The sequence below is a fragment of the Helianthus annuus genome, chromosome 11 (genome assembly GCF_002127325.2).
Source record: "Helianthus annuus cultivar XRQ/B chromosome 11, HanXRQr2.0-SUNRISE, whole genome shotgun sequence".
NCBI classification, from domain to species: domain Eukaryota; kingdom Viridiplantae; phylum Streptophyta; class Magnoliopsida; order Asterales; family Asteraceae; genus Helianthus; species Helianthus annuus.
In genome coordinates this window covers 92,022,006-92,028,579 of record NC_035443.2, presented here as the reverse complement: position 1 = coordinate 92,028,579, position 6,574 = coordinate 92,022,006, and positions in this window count along the sequence as shown.

Genomic DNA, 6,574 nt, shown 5'->3' with positions numbered 1-6,574 from the left:
TTGGTCATAAGAGGCTGGTTATGAGATTTAGTGGGTCAAAACAGCATAAAAAGTTAGTAAATTCGTTTTGACAGCAAGCTGTTTGGAAGCATTTCAGCTTCTGTGCTGATTTTGTAAAAATCATATAAAATCATAGGAATGTCCGATTGTTACGATCTTTATATGCTTAGAAAGATCTCTGAGTGTAGATCATATCATATTTGAACATGAAGAACTGAATCAGAAGATAAATGGGTTAAAATGTGCCGTGAACAGCTGCTGCGCAGAAAGTTGCTGCACAAATTTTAGTATAAACAATTAGTAAAAATAGTTGTATTGTTATGCACACTTGTATGAATCATGAACTACTGATTTTAATAAATTATTAGTAAGTTATTTGATTGTTTTAAGTGTCTAAAACACTTACCAACTAGTTTATGCATATAATTGCACCAACGGGTCGAAACGGGTTGTTGATAGAAAATAGTAGAATGGTATGAAATGTTTAACATATGAAGCAAGTTGCCTAACTTAGAAAAGGTTATCATTCTAAGTATGGAATTTTGAAAGAATAACGAACATGATGTAAATACATAATTATGCATGCTAGAAGCTCATGTATGACTGTTGTGATGATGGAATGATAAATTGTTAGATTGATTAGCATTATAGTATTATGATACATGTTGAACTCGTTAAGCGATTGACACGTGAATAGAAGTGTGATTAGTGATGCGTATGATTATGTATACTAACTATTGAATGGATGTAATGGAATGAGATAATAGGAACGTGTGACAACTCGAACTTTAAGCTTGCTTGATGTAACGTTTGTGCACGATATGTGATTTTATAAACCCGAATGATTAATTGATTTCATGATATATGTTATGTTATATGCATTATGTGTGTATGTATGTCGTATGTATGTGAACCGGCCACACAAAGCCCTTGGGGCCACTCCTTGTTCTCGGGTCCATTAGACAACCGAGTGGGCTCGGCCCACTCCCCATTCGCAACACAAAACCGGAACAAGGGGCTTGTTTCACCATTTTTGCAAATCACAAACACACACACACAAACCCTAGAAGCTTTGCTCTCTCTCGGCTTGCTTGGAACCCGACGGCACACACACACACACTTTGAAGCTTGTGAAACGAATCGATCCTCTACCTTCATCCGGTTAGTGATGATGTTATGTTTTTTGGATTATTTGTGATATTATGTGATTGCTATCATTCTGTTAGGTGATGTAACTAAGGTGTATGCTTGTAATATTGATTGGTTGTTGATGTTGGATGCGAGTACTTATAATAGTGATGTTTGTTAATCGGATAACATGTACGGTTACGTTTTATGCTCGACTTATTGTTTGATTCGAACCGGTTAGGTGCATGGTTATAGGCTGTCATGAAATTGATTAATCAAAACGTTTCTGCATGATTCGGTTTAGGCTGTTTGATGATCCGATTGATTGTTATCTAGGCTGTTTTGTTTAAGCATATGAACATGTTTGAAGATTGCTATGAAACTGCTATTTTCGGTGTTTGATCTGATTTCGAAACTGCCTTAGATGTTTGCTAGAATCACGGATAAGTCAATGCAGGAATTATGGAAATCAGTTACATACGCGGTTTCGACACCTGGTTGCGAGTCGGGACCATAGTTGCGAGTCAGAATCCCACTCGTAACCAAGCCAGCACAAGTCGAGACTACGGTTGCGAGTCCCGTTGCGACTCGTAACCAGCACATGATCAGTCGTAACCAGACCATGATGAACCGAGATCTCCATTGCGACTCGCAACCAGCTGTTGCGACTCGTAATCTCCGGTTGCGACTCGAGATCTCCGTTGCGACTCGAGACCATCGTTTACACGCACACTGTTGGGCCTTCACTGTCACGGGCCCAATCTATTGAGCCCAACGATTTGAACTGTGGACTGTTTATTAATGGACTTGAATGTGTTTGCTATTTGGGCCGATTGAGAATCTGGACTGTTTTGTTATTGGGCTGCTTATGTCTTTGGGCCGGGTATTGTTGGACTTAGACAATTGGATCACGCATGCTATGTCTTATCTGCTTACGTGCGTACATGTTTGCCATGACTATACGTGATTACTATATACGTGCTATATACGAACCTGACTCGTATAATAACCATGGTAGGACGTGAGTGACCATTTACTTGCTACTTGTACTCTCTGTGTATCTGCCGAGCAAACCAAGGTGAGTTCACACAGCCAAGGCATGGGATTCCCGGGTTGGGAATTGGGTTGGATATGATGGATATGGAATGATTACTCGTACTTACGCATACACCAGACTATAGACCATTCGTCCTCAGGTTAGTCAGGACACGTTACGTAAAGCCTACGTAACCCAGTATACTTGCCTTATGTCTCCCGGGTCGGGAGGACACGTTACGTAAAGCCTACGTAACCCAATACCATCTACTGGCTTCCAGGTCGGAAGGCCACGCTGCGTAAAGCCTACGTGGCCCCCACGCGTACCACTGTCCTCGGGGAAGGGCACGTCACGTAAAGCCTACGTGACCCTGTACGTATTCCTGTTCTCGGTAAAGAAGAACACATGGTCGGATGTTAGTCTAGTAAGTACCGTTAATGAGAAGCCCTCATTAACCAGGATGAACATGGGAAGCCCCCACCTTTATTACACACTAGTATGGGAAGCCCCCACTAGCTATACTTATGCATTACACTATGAACTTACTTTCTGTGAACTCGCTCAACTAGTTTGTTGATTATTTGCTGCATGCCTTGCAGGACCTTAGGTATACTTGGAGCTTGCACAGGGAAGAGCAGGTCGTTGTGGGCAGATGGATCGTAATGATGTTGAACTCATAACTTGTAAAACTATTTGGATTTACTTTACTATGCTTCCGCTACTTAAAACAGTGTTTGGTTTTTGAAATATCAATCATGTCATGGTGACTTATATTAACTACTTCTATTATTAATTGCTATGGTTTGATATGATTGATGGCTTGATCCTGGTCAGTCACGCTCCCGAGCGGTGGTATTCCGCGGGTGGATTTTGGGGGTGTGACAGATTGGTATCAGAGCCATTGGTTATAGAGAACTTGGTTTTAATATGGGTAAACGTTTTTATTAAAACCGGACTATAACCAGAACAGTGCTCTCAACGATCCACAACGACGCTTCGCTCCACGTGCAAGGCTCGACATCTTAGGTAATAAGGTTTATGTTTATTGCCTGTTTGCTAGAACTGCTTAGAACCTTGCTCGCATTACGCTTAGATACACATGCTTTGATTACATGAGAACACCTATATGCCTACGCTTTTCTGTCATCGCCCTACTCGCGAACCATTCTTACGTATGCTACTTGTTACTATGAAGATCATGTCTGGACGAATCAACATGACACAAGCCCAGCTAGAGGCTCTTGTTCAAGCTCAAGTTGCTGCGGCAGTTGCAGCAGCTCAAGCAGGTAGTATATCCTGCAGTATAGGCACACACTAGGATCTTTAGATCCTACATTAACGCTCGTATTTAACTCTCGTCCTATTCGTACACATTAGGTCAACACGCGCAGCAGCCTGTCTGCACGTTCAAGAACTTCATGGACTGTCGTCCGAACTCTTTCAGCGGCACAGAAGGAGCAGTGGGACTCCTCCACTGGTTCGAGAAGCTAGAATCAGTATTCGAAATGTGCGAGTGCCCTGAGGCTCGCAAGGTCAAGTTTGCTACCGGTACTTTGGAAGGGATAGCATTGACTTGGTGGAACGCACAAGTGCAGATCTTAGGGTTGGCAGCTGCTAACGCCACCCCATGGAACGACTTTAAGGAACTCATCAAGCGTGAGTATTGCACGCGGGAAGACATACACAAGCTGGAAGATGAGCTTTATAACTTGAAAATGGTTGGATCGGAAATCGAAGCGTATACCAAACGGTCCAATGAGCTGGCCGTTCTGTGTCCAACTATGGTGGACCCTCCATACAAGCGCATTGAGTTGTATCTCAAGGGATTGGCGCTAGAAATTCAGAGCCACGTGACGTCGGCTAACCTCGAAAACATCCAGGAAATCCAGCGCCTTGCTCACCGTATCACCGATCAGGCAGTTGATCAGAATAAACTGCCCAAGCGTGTTAACGCTACTGCTAACGTCACCACCTCAGTTACTCCTGCTACATCTGGTGACAGTAAAAGAAAATGGGATGGAGATTCTAGTAAAGGTTCAGCGACCGTTCAGCCACAAGCTCAGCAACAGAAAATCGACCACTATCAGAGTCCCAGTCAGCAATCCTCTGGTGGTCACAGACAGAGGAGATATCAGGGTAGTCAACCCAGGTGCCACAACTGCAACAGGCATCACCACGGCCCATGTAACAAGGGTCGCTGTCAAAGGTGTCTTAAGATGGGGCACGAGGCCAAAGACTGCAGGAGCCCTCGTCCTGCGAATCAGAATCAGCAGCCTCAGCAACCAGCTCCACAAAACCAGCAGCAGCAGCAGCAGCCACAGCGTGGGAACCGAGGATGTTTCCAGTGTGGGGCTGAAGGTCACTTCAAACGCGATTGCCCTCAGTTGAACCAGAATCGCAACAACAATAACCAGGGCAATGGGAATAACAACGGCGGGAACAACAACAATAACGGCAATGAAGCTCGTGGTCGTGCATTCGTGCTAGGTCGAGGCGACGCAGTGAACGATCCCAACGTTGTTATGGGTAAGTTTCTCCTCGACAATATTTACGTTACTGTTTTATTTGATTCGGGTGCGGATACAAGCTATATGTCTGTGAAAATGTGTCAACTGCTAAAACGTGCACCAACACTTTTACCCACCAAACATGTAGTCGAGTTAGCTAACGGTAAAAGTCTAGAAGCCACGCACGTAGTTCAAGGTTGTAATCTTATCTTAGCTGGTCAAGCCTTCTCTATTGATCTCATTCCCATAGTTTTGGGTAGCTTCGACGTCGTGATTGGGATGGATTGGTTGTCCCAACACCAGGCAGAAATCTTATGCAGCGAAAAGGTTATTCGCATTCCTCGTTCGGGTCAGGAACCTCTAGAAGTTCAAGGCGACAAGAGTGGTGCTGTGGTTGGCGTCATCTCTTTCTTGAAGGCTCAGAAGTGCTTACGAAAAGGTCACGCAGCCATTCTGGCTCTCGTTACAGACGCATCAGCAAAGGAAAAGAAATTGGAGGATATTCCAATTGTACGCGATTACCCTCAGGTGTTTCCTGAAGACTTACCTGGCTTACCGCCTCATCGTCAGGTCGAATTTCAGATCGAGCTCGCTCCAGGAGCAGCACCCATAGCTCGCGCACCATATCGTCTAGCTCCATCGGAATTGGAGGAATTGTCAAAGCAACTGCAGGAACTCTTGGAAAAGGGTTTCATTCGTCCAAGCTCTTCGCCTTGGGGAGCTCCAGTACTTTTCGTGAAGAAGAAAGACGGTACGTTCAGGATGTGCATCGACTACCGTGAACTCAACAAGGTGACGGTGAAGAACCGTTATCCTCTTCCACGCATAGACGACTTATTCGACCAATTGCAAGGGTCGTGTTACTACTCGAAGATAGACTTGAGGTCTGGGTACCATCAGTTGAGAGTCCGGGATGGGGACGTCTCCAAGACAGCCTTCAGAACTCGTTACGGTCACTACGAGTTTCTCGTCATGCCATTCGGGTTAACGAACGCGCCTGCGGTATTTATGGATCTTATGAACAGGGTGTGCAAACCCTATCTCGACAAGTTCGTCATTGTGTTCATCGACGACATCCTGATTTACTCCAAGAGTCAGGAGGAGCACGAGCAGCATCTTCGCCTTATTTTGGAACTCCTTCGGAAGGAACAGTTGTACGCCAAGCTTTCTAAATGCGACTTCTGGCTTCGTGAAGTCCACTTCTTAGGCCACGTGGTAAACAAGGATGGGATCCATGTCGATCCATCCAAGGTAGATTCGATCAGGAACTGGCCTGCACCGCGTACGCCAACGGAAATACGCCAATTCTTGGGTCTGGCAGGTTACTACAGACGGTTTATTAGAGACTTCTCGAAGATTGCTCAGCCGCTTACGCTACTGACACAGAAGGGTGTTACCTATCGCTGGGGAGAGCCCCAGGAGACTGCTTTTCAGCACCTAAAGGATAGACTTTGCAGTGCACCTATCCTCTCATTGCCAGAGGGCACAGATGACTTCGTGGTTTATTGTGATGCATCCATTCGGGGACTTGGATGTGTGTTAATGCAGCGCGACAAGGTTATCGCTTACGCCTCTCGTCAACTCAAGATTCATGAACGCAACTACACGACGCACGATTTAGAGCTGGGAGCTGTTGTTTTCGCGCTTAAGATATGGCGACACTACCTGTACGGTACCAGGTGCACGATTTACACCGATCACAGGAGTCTCGAGCATATCCTTAAGCAGAAGGATTTGAACATGCGTCAACGGCGATGGGTCGAATTACTAAACGATTATGAATGCGCTATCAAGTATCATCCAGGCAAAGCCAATGTTGTGGCTGATGCCCTCAGTCGAAAGGACACTTTACCGAAGCGCGTGCGAGCACTACAGCTTACGATTCAGTCTAGCCTTCCTGCTC